This window comes from Equus asinus, chromosome 8 (genome assembly GCF_041296235.1).
Source record: "Equus asinus isolate D_3611 breed Donkey chromosome 8, EquAss-T2T_v2, whole genome shotgun sequence".
NCBI classification, from domain to species: domain Eukaryota; kingdom Metazoa; phylum Chordata; class Mammalia; order Perissodactyla; family Equidae; genus Equus; species Equus asinus.
Window position 1 is genome coordinate 35295001 of NC_091797.1, and position 17188 is coordinate 35312188.

The 17188-nt window shown below is 38.1% G+C and overlaps 1 protein-coding gene and 1 long non-coding RNA gene across 6 annotated transcripts in view; both read right to left on the bottom strand.

The window, feature by feature from the left end:
- Positions 1-17188, bottom strand: part of LOC106836370 (saoe class I histocompatibility antigen, A alpha chain-like) — a 299619-nt gene that overhangs the window by 168819 nt on the left and 113612 nt on the right. The window lies entirely within an intron of this gene.
- Positions 1-17188, bottom strand: part of LOC123287570 (uncharacterized) — a 37317-nt gene that overhangs the window by 9229 nt on the left and 10900 nt on the right. For both annotated transcript variants that reach the window (XR_011505541.1, XR_011505542.1), the window contains one exon: positions 12634-12806. This is a non-coding gene — a long non-coding RNA (uncharacterized lncRNA). The remainder of the gene's footprint in view (positions 1-12633; positions 12807-17188) is intronic.

Sequence of the window (17188 nt, forward strand, 5' to 3'; positions counted from 1 at the left end):
TGAAGCCCTCTTGTCCTGTTTTTGTCTGTTGGGAGTTTTTTGATTACTACTTCAATCTCCTCACTAGTAATTGGTCTACTCAGGTTTTCTGTTTCTTCATGATTCAGTCTTGGAAGATTGTATGTTTCTAGGAATTTACCCAGTTTTTTTCCAGGTTGTCCAAATTGATGGCATATAATTGTTCATAGTACTCTTTTATAATCTTTTGTATTTCTGTGGTATCTATTGTAACTTCTTCTATTTAATTTCTAGTTTTATTTATTGAGCTCTGTCTTTTTTTTTCTTGCTCAGTCTAACCAACAGTTTGTCGATTTTGTTTATCTTTTCCAAGACCAGCTCTTAGTTTCATTGATCTTTTCTATTGTCCTTTTGCCTCTATTCCATTTATTTTTACTCTGATCTTATTTTCTTTCTTCTACTAACTTTGAGTTTCATTTAATCTTCTTTTTCTAGCTTCCTTTAGGTGTAAAGGTAGATTGCTTGTTTGAGATTTTTCTTGTTTCTTGAGGTAAGCCTATATTTCTATGAACTTCCTCTTAAAACTGCCTTTGGTGCATCCTATAGATTTTGATATGTCATATTTCCATTTTCATTTGTCACTAAGTAATTTTTGATAACCCACTGGTTCAGTAGCATGTTGTTTACTTTCCATGTTTTTGTGGTTTTTCCAGTTTTCTTATTGTAACTGATTTCTAGTTTTATATCATTGTGGTTGGAGAAAATGCTTGACATGATTTAAGTCTTCTTGATTTTATTGAGACGTGTTTTGTGGCCCAGCATGTGATCAATCCTGGAGAATGTTCCATATGCACTTGGGAGAATGTATATTCTACTGCGTTTGGATGGAATGTTCTGTATATGTCTATTAAGTCTATCTGGTCTAGTGTGTCATGTAAGGCTGATATTTACTTATTGATTTTGTCTGGATTTACCCATTGCTGTAGGTGGCGTGTTAAAGTTCCCTACCATTATTACATTTCTCCCTTTAGGTCTGTTAATATTTGCTCTACATATTTTGGTAGTCCTATGTTGGGTGCATATATATTTATAAACGTTATATCTTCTTGCTGGATTGATCCTTTTATCATTATATAGTGCCTTTCTTTGTCTTTTTAATACAGTCTTTGTTTTAAAGTCTATTTTGTCTGATATGAGTATAGCTACATCACCTTTCTTTTTGTTCCATTTGCATGGAATACCATTTTCCAGTGATCCATGTTCAGTCTGTGTGTGTCCTTACTTCTGAAGCAAGTCTTTGGTGGCAGCATACAGTTGGGTCTTTTTTTTTAAATTCATTCAGCCACTCTGTGTCCTTTGACTGGCAAATTTAGTCCATTTACATTTAAAGTATTATTGATAGGTATGTACTTATGGCCATTTTGTTATTTGTTTTCTGGCTGCTTTTTTGGAGTTCCTCTTTGTTCCTTTTTTTCTCTTTCTCTCTTCCCTTGTGGTTTCATAGCTTTCTTTAGTGTTATGTTTACATTCATTTCTCATTTTCTTTTGTGTATTTACTCTAAGTTTTTTCTTTGTGGTTTCCATGATGTTCACATATAGTACCTTAGGGATGTACCTGTCTCTTTCAAGTTGATAGCAACTTAAATTTGAAGACATTCCAAAGCTTTACATTTTAATCCCCCATCCACATTTTATATTTTTGATGACACATTTTACATCTTTTTATTTTATTAATCCTTTAATTAACTATTGTAATTTTAGTTAATTTTGCTATTTTTCTATTTTGACCTTCATACTTGCTTTATAAGTGATTGATCCACTACCTTTATTATGTATTTACATTTTCCAGTGAGAGTACTACTTTCATATGTTTTCTTATTATTAAATAGTGTCTTTTCAGCTTATAGAAGTTCCTTTAACATTTCTTGTAAGGTTGGCTTAATGGTGATAAACTTCTTTAGCTTTTGCTTATCTGGAAAACTTTTAATCTCTCCTTCAATTCTGAATGATAACCTTGCCAGGTAGAGAGTTCTTGGTGGAAGTTTTTTCCTTTCAGCACATTGACTATGTCATGCCACTCCCTTCTGTTCTGCAAAGTTTCTGCTGAAAAATCTGCTGGTAGCCTTTTGGGGTTTCCCTTGTACATAATAAGTTGTTTTTTCTCTAGCTGCTCTTAAGATTCTCTGTTTATCCTTAACTTTTACCATTTTAATTATAATGTGTCTTGATGTGGTTCTCTTTGAGTTCATCTTGTTTGGAACTCTCTGGGCTTCCTGAACCTCGATGTCTGTTTCCCTCCTCCCATTAGGGAAGTTTTCAGCCATTCAATGAATTTTTCTGGACTTTTCTCCTCCTGGGACCCCTATCATGCAAACATTATTCTACTTGATGTTGTCTCAGAGGTGTCTTAAGGTATCTCTACTTTTTAAAATTCTTTTTCATTTTTCCACTCTGTCTGGGTGAGATCCATTGCTTTATCTTCCAGGTCACTGATTTGTGTGTCTCCTTCATCCAGTCTGCTGTTGAACCCCTCTAATGTATTTTCCAGCTCAGTTATAACTTCTGTTTGGCAGTTTCTTATATTTTCTATCTCTTTGTTGACATTCTCACTGTGTTCATCCATTCTTCTTCTGAGTTCACTGAGCACCTTTATGACCATTACTCTGAACTCTTTCTTTATCAGGTAAGTTTCTTGTCTCTGTTTCACTAAGGTCTTTTTCTGGGGATTTGTCTTGTTCTTTGGTTTGGAACATATTCCTTTTTCTCCTCACTTTGCCTCACTCTCTGTATTTGTCTGGATGTCTTAGGTAAAGTGGTTTCCTCTCCCAGTCTTGAAGGAGTGGTCTAGTGCAGGAGATGATTCTTGGGGCCCAGAAGCACAATCACTCCTGGCTTCTAGAGCCAGGTGCTCAAGGGGCATCCCTCATGTAGTCATGCCTATCTATTGTGGCAGGGCTGTGGCTGCAGTGTGGGATGTACGGAATGTGGGGCACTCACTGGGTCCTATTGTGGTGTGACTATTGTGTGGGGTGGGCAGGGCATGGAAAACACCCACAAGTGCTAGCGGGTTAGGGGGCAGGCACCAAAAACAGAGCCCACCAGGTCCATCACCAGCAAGTTAGAATGAGATTGTAAAAATGGAGCCCACCAGCACATCCATCTCTAGAGAAAGTCACTGCAGCTTCCTGCCTCTCTGGCAGCTGCTTTAGGATTAGCAAGTGAGTCTCCCTCACTTATGGTCTAGGCACTTTTCAACTGTTGCTTTTGAGCTGTATCTCAGGGTGAGTGGTTCTGCGAATGGGCCTTTTTTGAGCTGGTTCTCCATTCTCTGCTGTCCTGTAGTTCTCCTGGACTTAACCCCTGTTGATTTTCAAAACCAGATGTTTTGAGGGCTCATTATTCTGCTGCTGGACCCAAGGGTCAGGGTTCCTGCTGTGGGGCAGAGTTCCTTCACTCCTCCAGAGAAAGTTCTGTATTTCTGGGATCCCTTCCCAGTTGTGGGTCACTGCACTGGTGAGGGGTCCTGGGTGAGACCATGTCTCTGGCTCTCCTACATGTCTTGATGCCCTCTTTTGTCTTTTGTTGTGGAGGTGCTGTTCATCTGGTTCTCAGGTTCTTTTCAGAGGAAAATTATTCCATACATAGCTGTAAATTTGATGTGTCTGTCGGAGAGGGTGAGTTCAGGGTCTTCCTACACCATAATCTTAAACCTGTTATTTTTCTTGCATTAATACTCTGGCTGGGACCTCTAGTACAATGTTTAATAGAAATGGTGAGAGTCAACATCCTTGCCTTGTTCCTTATGTAGAAGGTATTCAGTGTCGCCATAAAGTATGTCAGTTGTAGGTTTTTCATCGATTCCCTTTGTCAAATTGAAGAACTGGCCTCTTGGTCCTGGTTTGATGAGAGATTTTCTCATAAATGGGTGTTGAATGTTTTAAATGATTTTTCTGCATGGAGATGATCCTCTGTTTATTGTTCTTTATTCTTTTATATGATACATTAGATTGATGTCTATATATTCATCCAAACTTGCATCCTGAGATAAAACTTACGTGGTCACAATGTGTTGGATTCTATTTGCTGACATTTCCTTAAGGATTTAGGAAAGACATTATTCTGAAATTGCCATTTGATATCTTTGTCTGGTTTTGGTATCAGCATTATACTAGCCTCATAAAATGATTTGGAAAGTGTTTCTTCCTCCTCTATTGTCTCCAAGAGTTTGTGGAGGACTGATGCTAATACTTAAGTGATAGACTTCACCAATGAAGCCGTCTGAGCCTGGAGTTTTCTTTGTGGAATAATTTTAAATGATAAATTTAATGTCTTTAATTCACACAGGATTATTTAGGTTTCCTATTTTTTCTTAATACAGTTTGGTAATTTGTGATTTTAAAGAAATTTGTCCATTTCATATCAGTTACAAAATCTATTTGCTTAAGTTGTTTATAACAGTCTCTTGTTATCCATTTAATGTTATAAATTTCCCTCTGAACACCACTTTTGCTGCATCCCACAAAATCTTACTATATTTTCATTCCATTAAAGAGAGTTTTAATTTTTCTTGTGATTTCTTCTTTAAGCTATGATGACCCATGGGTTTAAAGTATGTTGATTAATTTCCAAATATGTGGGGATTTTCTGGTTATCTTTATATTGCATGTTTATTTTTATTGAGATATAATTGACATATAACATTCTGTTAGTTTCAGCCATATAACATAATGATTAAAAACTTGAATATAGGTGAGAGGTAGGTGATGTCAGCAACATGTGGAGTGAGCTCACCCGGGACTCTCTCCCCTCCAAACTACAACCAAAAAGGAACAACTGAATTTCAACCAATAATTCTAATAATACAGAGATCAGCAGAGACCCACAGCAGCCAAACGATGGAGGGCGGAGAGGCTGGAGCCACCCTCAGAGGAGCTGGAATGGGGTAAGAGAGAACTTCGCTCCCTCCCCTAGAGACTGGGATCACTACCGGGGGTGAGGGAGGTAGCAGGGTAGGGGTCAGGCGTCGGTGGGACAGTCCAGGACTCCCACTGCTCGTGCAGTGGAAACCTGCTAATGGGGGAAAGCTTTTGTGTGTGGGGACCCCATCAAGCCAGGGCCCCGGGACACCAGAAAGCGAGAGCTGATCGGAATCCAGGTCTGCACAGGAGAGAAAGTGCCTCTCCTCCCCCAACCCACACTGCCTGCGCCATCGTGACTGAAGGCGGAGGGCTCAGAATGCGTGGCTCTCGATCCCCATCTAGTGGCGAAAGGCTGTAATTGCGACCAAAAATAGTATCATGCACAAAAACCACTCCTCTACCACCAGCAATTTATAAAAGCTCCAGACCAGAAGGAAAACAATAAAATCACACAATTAAGTCCTGAGGACTTGGAAATAGGTAAACTAAGTGAAAATGAGTTCAGAGTAGCTATCATCAAAAAACTCAATGAGGTAAAGGGAACTATAGAGAAACAAGTCAACAAGTTCTGGAGTTACTTCACAAAAGAGATTGAAACTATAAAGAAGAATCAATCAGAAATACTAGAGATGAAAAATACAATGGCTCAGATAAAACAGAATACAGATTCCCTGAATGCCTGTGTAGACACCACAGAGGAGCAAATTAGCATAATCGAAGATAGACAGGCTGAATGGCTCCAGACAGAAGAAGAAAGAGAACTAAGAATTAAAAGAAATGAAGAAAATCTCAGAGAAATAGCGGATTCAATGAGGAAATCCAATTTAAGAATTATCGGAATCCCTGAGGGCGTGGAAAAGGAAAATGGAACAGAAAGTGTGTTCCAAGAAACAATAGAAGAAACTTTCCAAAATATAGGGATTGAGGGAGAAATGTGTGTAGAGGAACCTTTCAGATCTCCTAGATTTGTCAATTTAAAAAGACCTACTGCAAGGCATATAGTAGTAAAAATGGCAAAAATGAATGAGAAACAAAGAATACTCAGGGCAGCAAGGCAGAAGAAAATAACCTACAATGGAACTCCTATCAGACTTTCAGGGGATTTCTCTACAGAAACCTTGCAAGCTAGGAGAGAATGGGATGACATAATAAAAACTTTAAAGGATAAAAATCCTCAGCCAAGAATACTCTATCCAGCAAAAATATCCTTCAGATATGAGGGAGAAATTAAATCTTTTCCAGACAAACAAAAGCTAAGGGATTGTAACCAAAAGACCTCCACTACAAGAAATCCTCAAGAAGGCTCTCATACCTGAAAAAAGAAGAAAAGGGAGAAAGGGGTCACAAATCACAGAGTAGGGAGACAAATACATAGAATCAGAATAGGATAGCAAATATTCAGCTATAGCGTTAGGATAAAGAGAAGGAAACCACCAAAGCAAAGACAATCTTATCACTCTAATCATAAACTCACAACACGAGTTGGAATAAGAGATGAAAATAATAATTTAGGAGGGGAAGAGGAAAGGGACTAAATTAGTCTAGGCCAAGGAAGTAAGCGACCACCAGAAAATGGACTATATTATACATGAGATTCTGAATACAAACTTCAGGGTAGCCAATAAACTAAAAAACAGAACAGAGACACAAAACATAAATAAGGAAAAATCTAAGAAACCCAGCGTAAGAAATTGCAGAAGTCAATGGGTAGGCTAAAACACCCAGGATGAGAAACAAAGGTAACATAGGAAAACTGGATAGTGAGCGACAGAATGACAGCATTAAGCCCTCATACATCAATAATCACCCTCAATGTAAACAGATTGAACTCTCCAATAAAAAGACACAGAGTGGCAAAATGGATTAAAGAACAAGATCCAAAAATTTGTTGCCTCCAGGAAACACACCTCAGCCCCAAGGGCAAACCCAGGCTCAGAGTGAAGGGGTGGAAGACAATACTCCAAGCTAATAGCAAACAAAAGAAAGCATGTGTCGCAATACTTATATCAGACAAAACAGATTTCAAAATAAGGCAGGTAAAGAGAGACACAGAGGGACAATATATAATGATCAAAGGGACACTTCATCAAGAAGAAATAACACTTATAAACATGTATGCACCCAACACAGGAGCACCAAAGTTCATAAAGCAACTATTAACAAACCTAAAAGAAGATCTCAAAAATAACACAATAATAGTAGGGGACCTCAACACCCCACTCACATCAATGGACAGATCATCCAGACAGAAAATCAACAAGGAAACAGTGGAGCTAAACGAAAAGCTAAAACAATTGGACTTAATAGACATATATAGAACACTTCATCCCAAAACAGCAGAATACACATTCTTCTCAAGTGCACATGGAACATTCTCGAGGATAGACTATATGTTGGGAAACAAGGCAAGCCTCTACAAATTTAAAAAAATTGAAATAATAAGCATCTTCTCCAATCGTAATGCTATAAAGCTAGAAATTAATTACTAGAAAAAAGCTGAAAAAGGCACAAGGATATGGAGACTAAACAATATGCTATTGAACAAGCAATGGATCATTGAAGAAATTAAAGAAGAAATCAAAAAATACCTGGAGACAAATGAAAATGATAACATGCCATACCAACTCATATAGGATACAGCAAAAGCTGTATTAGAGGAAAATTCATTGCAATGCAGGCACATCTTAACAAACAAGAAAATTCCCAAATAAGCAATCTTAAGCTACACCTAACTGAGTTAGAAAAAGAAGAACAAACAAAGCCCGAAGTCAGCAGAAGGAGAGAAATAATAAAAATCAGAGCAGAAATAAATGCTATTGAAACAAAAAAGGCAGTAGAAAGGATCAATGCAACAAAGAGCTGGTTCTTTGAGAAGATAAATAAAATTGACAAACCCCTAGCCAGACTTACAAAGAAAAAAAGGGAGAAAGCTCAAATAAGCAGAATCAGAAATGAAAGAGGATAAATAACAACAGACTCCACAGAAATACAACGGATTATAAGAGAATACTACAAAAAACTATAAGTCAACAAAACGGATAACCTAGCGGAAATGGATAAATTCTTGGACTCCTACAATCTCCCAAAGCTCAGTCAAGAAGAAGCAGACAATTTGAACAGATCAATCACAAGGAAAGAGATTGAAACAGCAATCTAAAACATCCCAAAGAATAAAACCCTGGGACCAGATGACTTTCCTGGGGAATTCTACCAAACTTTCAGAGAGGATTTAATACCTATCCTTTTCAAGATATTCCAAAAAATTAGGGAGGATGGAACACTTCCTAACACATTCTACAAGGCCAACATCATGCTGATACCAAAGCCTGACAAGGACAGCATGAAAAAAGAGAACTAAGGGCCAATATCGCTGATGAACATAGATGCAAAAATTCTCAACAAAATTTTGGCAACCCAAATTCAGCAATTTATCAAAAGGATCATACATTGTGATCAATTGGGATACGTACCAGGGACACAGGGATGGTTCAACATCCACAAATCAATCAATGTGATCCACCACATCAACAAACTGAGGAATAAAAACCATATGATCATCTCAATAGATGCAGAGAAAGCATTTGACAAGATCCAACAGCCATTTATGATAAAAACTCTGAACAAAATGGGCATAGAAGGGAACTACCTCAACATAATAAAGGCCATGTATGACAAACCCATAGCCAACATCATACTCAATGGGCAAAAACTGAGCGCCATCCCCCTGAAAACAGGAACGAGACAAGGATGCCCTCTATCACCACTCTTATTTAACGTAGTACTGGAGGTCCTGGCCAGAGCAATCAGGCAAGAAAAAGGAATAAAAGGAATCCAAATAGGAAGGGAAGAAGTGAAACTCTCGCTGTTTGCAGACGACATGATCTTATACATAGAAAACCCCAAAGAATCCATTGGAAAACTGTTACAAGTAATCAACAACTGCAGCAAAGTTGCAGGGTATAAAGTGAATTTGCATAAATCAGTAGCATTTCTATACTCTGATAACGAAGTGACAGAAAAAGAACTCAAGAACACAATACCATTCACAATCGCTACAAAAAGAATAAAATACCTCAGGGTGAATTTAACTAAGGAAGTGAAAGACCTATACAATGAAAATTACAAGGCCTTTCGGAAAGAAATGGATGACGACATAAAGAGATGGAAAGAGATTCCATGTACATGGATTGGAAGAATAAAAATAGTTAAAATGTCCATTCTACCTAAAGCAATCTACAGATTCAACGCAATCCCAATCAGAATCCCAATGACATTCTTTACAGAATTAGAACAAAGAATCCTAAAATTCATGTGGGGCAACAAAAGACCCTGAATTGTTAAAGCAATCCTGAGAAAAAAGAACAAAACTGGAGGCACCACAATCCCTGACTTGAAAACATGCTACAAAGCTAATCAAAACAGCATGGTACTGGTACAAAAACAGGGGCACAGATCAATGGAACAGAATTGAAAGCCCAGAAATAAAACCACACATCTATGGACAGCTAATCTTCGACAAAGGAGCTGAGGGCATACAATGGAGAAAAGAAAGTCTTTTCAACAAATGGTGCTGGGAAAACTGGAAAGCCACATTGCTATGTTTACCATGCTAGCAGGGGTGGTGGTGGTGGGGGCGGGGGAGCGGGGCGCTCACAGGGCCCAGCCTCTATCATCAGCCTCCTGTCTCTATCCTATTTTCTTTCCCTCCAAATGTTGGTTGAGCATCAGCTATGTACCAGGCACTGTTCTAAGTACTTCACATTTATCAACTAAACCAATCCTCACCACACCCCTAAAATACCACCCATCTCACAGAGGAGGAAACTGCAGTGCACAGTGGGTAAGTAACTAGTGCAGGTCACACAGTTGGTGGGTGGTGGAGGAAATGAATCTAGGTGGTCCAGGTTGAGGTCTACACTCTTCAGCGCCACGCTGCAGCTGCCTCCAACTTCCCTGGTCTTGGTCAGTCCTGTGAACCTGCCACACAGTCGAATATCCAGAACGTCTCCCCAGCTGTTTCCCTCTATATAAACCACACCTCCTCTGTCAACTCCTGTTCTTCCTCAGGGCTCAGTTCAAATGTCACCTCCTCAGGGAGGACATCCTGAGCTGCTCCCAGCATAGGGTAGGTGTCCTTGCTCTATATTCCAAATGCCTATCTTTCCAGCTCAACTCTTCAGTACAGAAACCCACAGAGCACATTTGAGTTGCTCATTGCTGCATCCCCAGTGCCTGGTAGATGTTAAGGCCCAAATAAATATAATCTGAGTTATTAAATTAATACAATTCCCCAAAAAAGTAGTTAGGGAGAGCTTCTTGTTTCTGGTAATGGTAGGCTAGGACATTTGGACTAATTTTCCTACTGAAAACAGCCATTTATTTTCATACAATATAGCTTGCTGATGTCTACAGAGATTTCAAATATTTCAAGGGCTATTATATGAAGAATTATACTTATTCTATTCAACCATAGAGATCAGAAATTGCTCATTTCAGTAGAAGCTTCAGGGAGACAGAATTCAGCTCAGTGTAAGGTTTGTTTGTTTGTTTGTTTGTTTTAAATTAGACAACGTAAGATTGAGCTTCCTTGTTAAGGAGGTAGTTCTCCATCATTAAGCGATCCAGCCACAAATTCTTGACGTTGTGTAGAAAATTTTGACATTTTGAGGGGATCAACCACCTGATCTCTGAGGCCCCCCCCCCCCCGACTCAAGCTGCCATAGTGGATGGAGCACTGGGCCAGGTGTCAGAGGACCTGGGTTCCACTGACTGTGTGATCTCGGGCTGGGTACTTCCTTGTCTCATTCCTAACATTTGTTAGTTAAGCTGGGATAATAATATCTGATGACTTCACAGAATTATAAGTAGATTATATTGGATAATACATGTAAATCCTTGTATTGCTTTTATTGCTTTTTTCTTTGCATTATGAAAATCCAAATCAAGTCTTTTTCCATCTCAATTTTTGTGATTGCACATCATTATAACAACAACAATAAAACAATTTTTTTAAATGGAAAAGAAAAAACTCATCTGCAATCCCACTATCTAGTATAATAATAGTGCTTTCTCTATTCTCCCCCAGTGTGGCCAAGGATGGCTTTGGGAAGCAACTTGGGAAACCATATAAGCGAACAGTGTACAAAGGCCCACCAGTCTCATGAGCCTTTGTCACTCTCAGGTAGCTAAATGTGATCTAATAAGAAACGTGGAGGCTGGCCTGGTGGTGCAGTGGTTGAGTTTGCACCTTCTGCTTTGGTGGCCTGGGGTTCGCAGGTTCAGATCCTGGGCACGGACCTACACACCGCTCATCAAGCCATGCTGTGGGGGAGTCCCATACACAAAAACGAGGAAGATCTTAGCTCAGGGACAGTCTTTCTCATGGAAAAAAAACCAAAAAGAAATGTAGTGGTTGCTTAGGAGGAAAAAGTGAGGTGAAAGATGTATTTAGTAAGAGCAGAATGAATAAAAATTGTTTTGTTTCCTTTCTCAAGCCTACTGAGCAATATATATTGTTCCCTCCTTTCCACTTTTCTCCTGTCTCCTCAGGTACAATGTGTAGATATGTAATAGAGGTGTGAGTCAGTCGTTGTCTGACTTTTCCTCCTCCAAAGTCAATACCAAGAGAATTCTTCCTGAACACGACACATGGTGAAGAAAGAAGGGGGGGAGGGGGGAGGGGGGGAGGAACAGCCTGGGTTTTGCCTGAGATCTTCTACCTGCTGCAACACGAAGTGGTTAACCTGGGAGAGATGGAAGAACCCCAGAAAAGAGAAAGGAAACAGTTTTACCCACTCTAATGTGAAACCTTCTAAGGAGCTGAAAGAGACACTATTCCATTTCACCCCTCCCTTCCTAGAATTTTAGACAAAGATTCAGCTAAGTAATTGGAGTTGACCCTGTGTTAATGCTGAACCCTGGGACCCAGTCAGTGAGGGCACACATTGTCCTGTCCTCAACCTGTTTGACTCCCTCCCTGACCATCCTCCTTATTTCTTTCAAGCAGGGTGGGGACAGCAGAATAAGGAGTAGATTCTGGGACAGGAGACTCCCTGCAAGGTCTGTTGGAGAGCTCCCCTGTGGGAGTGGATGGTGCCCTCTGTCTGCCCCTCTTCAGGAGAATGCTCTGCCTTCACTTTCATTTCTTGTGTTGGAGCCCATCCATGCTATTCCACCTAAAGACTGAAGTTTCTTTTTCCCCACAGGCAATCAGGAAATAGTTTCTTTTCTAACTAGTTCTGTCTAGTCCTGGTAATCTTACTGAGTCAGGCCCTCAGTAAGTCAGTCACTCAGGAAATCTCCACCTCATCCAATTGGAGCTGCTTAGGGAACTTGATATTTTCATGAATTCTGCTCACACATGTGCAGCCCTACAGCAGAGCTAGTGGTGGCAACCAAAACAAACAAAGGAAAAAAAGAAGTCCAGTTATTGAGATGCCCTTTTGGACTTCCTGACAGCAGGGTGTGTTCTGACATGCCGCTTCATAGTACCAGTTATGAAGACGAAGTGAGCTCACACACGAAGAGTGTGCAGAGCAATAAAGAACAATAAACAATAAATGTCACCTGTCATCTCATGAGTGCCCTATCTCCACAACAATCATAGGTTATATTATCCTTATTTACATTTCTGCCCTTCCCCTCCCCCCAGACCCTGAGTTCCCCGGAGGCCAAGCCTGTGTCTTGTCTGTCCCATGGGCCTGGCATAAAGTTGGCTCAGTGAGAGTTTGTGACACGAAAGTGTACGTAACTATACCTGTTGTGTTGCTGGGGTTAAACATCCATTTTATTTGTCGTAGATGGAAGTGTTGACCTCTTGGACATTTTCACTCAAGGTGAATGAATCTTGTGGCTCAATTGTCCTTGGAGGGAACTAACGGTCTTCTCGGAGTCTCACAGCAATGGGGCCAGTGGCTGGGAAACATTATTCTAAAAAGATAAAAATGAAAACAAAACCTTATGGACAAGTCAGCAGAGTCCAAAGAGGGAAGAGTAACCATGAGAAAGTCACAAGACTTCTCCTATTATATTCCTCCATGTACTTACGCTTTCTGTTTCTAAATGTCTCAGCAAAGGTTAATATGGATTATAACCTCTTAGACTTCCTCAGCTCTTTGTTTTGATTGTCCTGGGTGTCCACTTTGTCATCTCCATGTATTTATGTCAGATATCATTCAATCAACACTTATTACAAGCAAACTATATGTGAGAACAAGGATAGTATTTCAAAACATTTGACAACCAGTACAGTGACATAAGTTAAAATACAAATAAAAAATTTTAAATTATTGTCTTAGCCTGTTTGGGCTGCTATAATAAAATACTAGAGACTGGATGGCTTATAAACAGCAGGAATGTGTTTGTCACTGTTCTAGAGGCTGGAAAGTCCAAGATCAAGTCACTGGCAGATTTGGTGTCTGGTGAGGATCTGCTTCTGGTTCATTTTACTGAGCCCTCACATGGTAGAAGGTACAAGAGAGCTTTCTGGGTACTAATCCCATTTGTGAGTCCTCCACCTCATGACCTAATCATCTCCTAAAGGCCCCACCTCCTAATACCGTCACCTGGGGGTTAGGATTTCAACATATGAATTTTGTGGGGATACAAACATTCAGTCCATAGCAATTATGTCCATTTTATTCTCTAACTAAACTATTATAAAACTACTTACCAAGTGATATAAATTGTAGAAATAATTTTTTAAAACATAATAATTTCCAAATTATTTATTGATTTTTAGAAAATTTTGGCAGGAATTTTTTTTTTAAGATTTTATTTTATTTTTTTCCCTTTTTCTCCCCAAAGCCCCCCAGTACATAGTTGTATATTCTTAGTTGTGGGTCCTTCTAGTTGTGGCATGTGGGACATTGCCTAGCTTGGTTTGATGAGCAGTGCCGTGTCCGCTGCGCCCAGGATTCGAACCGACGAAACACTGGGCAGCTTGCAGTGGAGCACGCGAACTTAACCACTCAGCCACGGGGCCAGCCTCTTGACAGGAATTTTTTGATGTAGTTGTAATTAGCTAAGTGATGTGCTTATGTGAGTCATGACTCGACAAGTGAGTCACATAAAAAGTTTCCAATGATTTCCCCATTAAATCGTCTATTAACAACATACATAGTAAATCCTCTCACTTCAGCAATTACATTAGATTTTTTAGCTTTTGTACTTCTGTGTGAAATTCTTATATATTTGGTATCTATTGTTTACGTGGTCACAAAAATAATTTATTATAATGCCATATTTAATCAGTTGACAGTTTTATTAGTTCAATTAAATTTTGTTAATGTAGTTAATTATATGTGTTAGCTTTGTAGGCATCATTCAGAGTTGATTAAATTGAAAAACTGAAAGCTCTTTATATTTTTCACTCTTGTCATCAAACTACAATTGTAATCCGGTAAATTATGAGATAATCTAATTGTTTTTTCTGTTGAAGTCAACATTTTTCTTTCAAATGGCAAATCTTATTTCTTTGTAAAAAATAATTTCATCTGCTTTTCCCTCTTTGTTTCTTTTATTTAATTTTATATGTTAAATAATTTTTTTTTGTCGAACGAATCCAGGTTCTTTAATATTTAACTTTTTTTTCTGGTAAGGATTAAGACAGTATTGACATCTCTCTTAAAATATGAGTGACTAAAGCCAAGTCTCTGAAAAGAAAGTTTATTTTCTAAACATTTATCTACTTTCCCTTCATTTCACAATTTCTATTAAAGTGAATATAAAGGGTTTGATAAAATCTCCTAATGCTCTTGCCATCCTAACACTAGAGGATGCTCAGATCTTCCTAGTTTCATGATTTCAATTCCAACCTCTTCAGATATATTATTTATTTTTCTCTGATTTTTTTTAATGTATGGCAGTGAATAAAAAGTTTCTTGAGGCAAATATTTAAATTGATTTATTTCATTTAAACATTTTGCTGCATCATCCTGAAATCATTGAATACAGTGACTTATGTAGTTCCAATTAAACATCCAGAAATATTTCTAAAATTCTGGCTGAGACCATTAACTTTCTTTGTGGCATCCACTGGCACCATTGGTACCATCATGTAACTATGTCACATGGAAAACATCTTTATTGAGTACTGATGGGCATATTATATTGAGTTCCTCAAATCAAGAAAAAATCAGTTTATAAGTCTTAAATTTAGTATTTAAGTAACCGATTGATTAAAACACATTTTTGTGACATAGTTGAAACTTCATTGATAATGATTTATTGCCTAGATTTATGTTTTCTAAAACATTGTCTCATATGGTAGATGTATATAATTTTGCAACCAGCAGAACCATTATCTAGACTGCAATAATATTCACTACTTATAATCTTTTAAAAACCTTCTATTTAGCATGTAAAATGCTCTGTTTAATTACACAGAAGATAGTACAAACTTCTGATGGCACTTTTTCAATGTTTTGTTGATTTTATGATAAAATAGAATTTATTCAAGAGTCTTAATTATTTCAGATACTTTATTGCATGAAGCTAATTCATAATGTTCTGTAAATTCTTCTTGATCATTGCTGATTTTTTCTTTGAATTCTTAGCACTGACAGAATGTGCTTAGCACTTTCAACTTGTCACCATACAGCCTTTGAACATCATTTGCATCCAATATTTTCATTTCTAGCAACAGTAAGCCACCTGTGAGTTTTTTCAAAATTAGCAGGTTTTTTTAAGTGTTAGAAATGCAAATTATTGTTTACTTTGAACTGAATCTTACACAATACTAAAGGCATTACCACTTGTCATGATTTTTGTACAATATCAAATGTTCCAGAACATGATTCACTATTAATATCATCGCTTCCTTATTCCCCCTCGAATCCAGAATGTTAATGTTTATAATATTTAAAAACAATGTTAAAAATGTATCCAAACTATGTCACTTCATTCTTACTGTTTATTCTTCATATTCTATTTTAAGTTCTTGAATTTAGAGATATGAAAACACTGCACAACTATTATTTCCACAAGAATAACAGCACACTAATGATAAGAGCAAAGGAAGAGCCAAACAAGTCTACATTAGAAGTTTTAGCAGTATGAGCAGTATGACAATTTTTGTAAATGTCAGAATAAAGACTGTACATCTTGGCCACGAAGCTTCTCCTGATGTGGCTGACCTGGCAGGTGGTGCCGCAAGTGTGTCTCAGATGTTGCAAGGACAGGAACTCATCTATTGCTAGTCATTGTGATAGCCTAGGTATTACTCATGACTATACGTTAGAATTTATAGTGCTTATTAATTTTACTGCTTATCACAGTTGTTATTCAATTTTCTTTACCAATCAGTATGGCTTACTAGTGCATACTGACTGAATACCAGTGAGGAACAGAATACTGTAAAGAGCCATATGAACATTGGTTAATATACTTAATATACTAGGACTTTCAGCATTATAGTATTGAGCCGGTTAGGTTTGGGAGTCAGGTGGGGCACATTCATTTAGAAGTTACAGTAGTAAGGAGCCTCAGGAGGTAGGATTCTTGCTTCTAATGCGTGGCTCTTGTGGAGTGAGGGGTAGGGGTGGTGGTATTTTTTTCTGGATTCCTTTCAGCTAAATGAACAAAGGTAGATAAACTGAATTTGAATAAAAAAGAGAAATTGCCTCCACTTTATTTCTAAAGTCAGATGAGTGGCCTGGATTTGGGTGATTATGTCATAATCTGCAGCTAGCTGTGATGAAGTGCTTAGTGCGAGGATGGGGTTTACCATCATTCTCTGCTAGTTATTTCATACTTAGAAAACAGGGTGTGGGCAATGCAGAGAGGAGTTGTGTTTGTTATCTAGACCAGCACCATTCAATAGAAATAAAATGCACGTCACACGTATAATTTACAATTTTCTAGTAGCCATGTTAATAAAGTAAAAACAAACAGGTGAAAATAATTTTAATTATTTTATTTAACCCAATAAATCTAGTATATTAACATTGCAACATGTACTCAACACAAAAAAACTATTAACGAGATATTTTTACTTTTTTTTTTTCATACTAAGCCTTTGAAATCTGATGTATATTTTTTATTCGGCTCCTCAGTTTCTCTGGCTACATGTGTCTCATTTTCCACATCTTAAAACAGTAAGAATAATAGTAACTACTCATATGGCTGTTGTGAGGATTAAAGAGTTAATACATGTCGGTATCTACCCCACGCTCATTGTGTACCAGGTAGTAGACTGAGGGCTTTGTGTGCCTCTAATCCTAACACTGGGCCTGGGGTGGGAACAGTGATGACCCCACTCTACAGGTGAAGCAAGCTGATGACTAGAGAAGGTTAAGTAAGTTTTTCAAGAG